General features: G+C 42.8%; 1 pseudogene; it reads right to left on the reverse strand.

The window, feature by feature from the left end:
- Window positions 1-637: 637 nt before the first annotated feature.
- On the reverse strand, window positions 638-1443 carry LOC103668191 (annotated as a pseudogene).
- Between the last annotated feature and the right edge of the window lie 532 nt (window positions 1444-1975).

Consider the following 1975-nt stretch of genomic DNA (forward strand, 5'->3'; position numbering starts at 1 on the left):
TACAGAATCCGTATTTTCAAGTTCAGAAAAAAAATAACATGCCACTGGGATTTTCAGAGGAATTGCATTAAATGTACAGATTGGCTGAAGATACAATTATCATCTTTTATAACACTGCAGCATCCATCCAAGAAAATAGTGTGTGTCTCCATTTAGCCAAGCCTTCCTCTAAAGCTCTCCTTAAAATTTTGTAATTTTCTTCATATATTTCGTATACATTTGGGGCTTTTTCTTCAGCTTTAAATTTGTTGGATGGGATTAGAATATTGCATTTTACTTCTACTCTGTTATATTTGTTTACTTTCAAATCATAAGTGTTATTACCAAGTTTATTTATGAACTCCATATCTGAAGTCATCAAGCATAGTTGCTTGGGTTATGTAATATGCAATTCCAATGTGCCTCTTTCATATACAGTACAATATAAATGATACCCCTGGAGCTGTCTGCAGCCTCATTGTTTTATATATTTAAATGAACTTGGCTTTCCTGCTAAACAACTGTATACTTTAATGTCCCTCATTTTTAATTTCAAATTAATTAGTCTTTTTAAGAAGAAAGGCAAATATTCTTTGTAAATGTATTTATTATTATTTTTTTAACAGGCCTTAATTAACTTCATTTTTCTTGTGTAAAACTACGTAGTGACCACATCTGGAGCCTGGGTTCTCTTCATGGAGACTCTGGTGTGAGTCTTTACAGGCTGGCCAGTGAATTCCTAATACGGAGACTTGGTGAACACAGTCTCTTTCCAGAGGTCATAGTGAAATAGCCATAGGTCCTGGAAATGGCATCAAAAGTGGCCTGGGTGAAGTTGCCTAGGGTGGCAGCACAGGCCCGGGCTGAGGTGTGGCAGGTGTCAATACTGGCCGTCATCAGTAGCTTCTTGGGCAGTGCCTCTGGGGGCAGGGGTGAGGCGCACCAGCACAGAGCCACAGCGGCCAGTCACCTTGCATGGGACAATATGGGGCTTGCTGATCTTGTTCCCCCAGCACTTCTCCCCACAGGGACAATGGAAAGCTTGGCCAGGAGGATGGCCCACGGATGGAGTGGCTATCTCCCTTGCAGCACTTAACACTAAGACCCGCATGTCCCCCGGAATCTCTGATGGCCACAAACGCCCTGGCCAGCTTGTGCCTGCTTCTGCACAGGCATAACCTTCAAAACCTCATCCAGTTAAAAGTCAATGATCTCAGAGTCCTTGATGGGCAGGGAGAAGAGAGAGATCTCCTCTAGGGACTTGATCTTCATGTCCTTGATCAGGCAAGCCCAGCTTGATGTCGGGGATCCACTCCTTGTCCTCAGCCTTGCCTCCACAAGCTCCACGCCTTGGCCCTGGCCCCAGTGCTGCTTGCCAAAGACTCCTTGGAGGCCAACCCGGCCTCCCATTCCAGGGCTCCTGGGCCCTCTAGGCCCTCCCACGGCACTGACGTCATCCCCCATTTGCTGTTTTCTTGGAGCAGATGACAAATATTCTTTGTAAATTTAAATTATTTGTCTTTTCCACTATCATCTCAATAGTTTGCTCAGGACTACAAGCCACAGAAACATTGAGATCCACAAATGATCACGCAGGATAGTTATAGTTACATAAGAATATAAGAATACTCACTGTAGTAGGTCATGCAACGTTTTTCTCACATGGCTCAGTTGTTTCTAGAACTATTGCCACAATCACGTTAAACGCAACATGCCTAATGCAGAACCGATGCTCCTCTTCACCCCAAAGAGTGACTCCTATTGACCTGTCCTTTTTCTATTAACTGGTCCTAGGTACACAAAGTTTAAAAAGCTCACTGATATCTTCTCAACCTCTAGCTAACCCACAAATTCAATCAATTCCTCCCTCTTGATGCATTTCAAATCCGCCTTTGAATTTCCTCTTTACCTGTCAGCATCCTAGACAAGGTTCATGTTACCATGGTCTGTTTGATTTAATTATAATAACACTTTAACACAAAAAAGTAAACACTTT

Source organism: Ursus maritimus (assembly GCF_017311325.1).
Source record: "Ursus maritimus isolate PB19 chromosome X unlocalized genomic scaffold, ASM1731132v1 scaffold_X1, whole genome shotgun sequence".
In the NCBI taxonomy this organism is placed as follows: domain Eukaryota; kingdom Metazoa; phylum Chordata; class Mammalia; order Carnivora; family Ursidae; genus Ursus; species Ursus maritimus.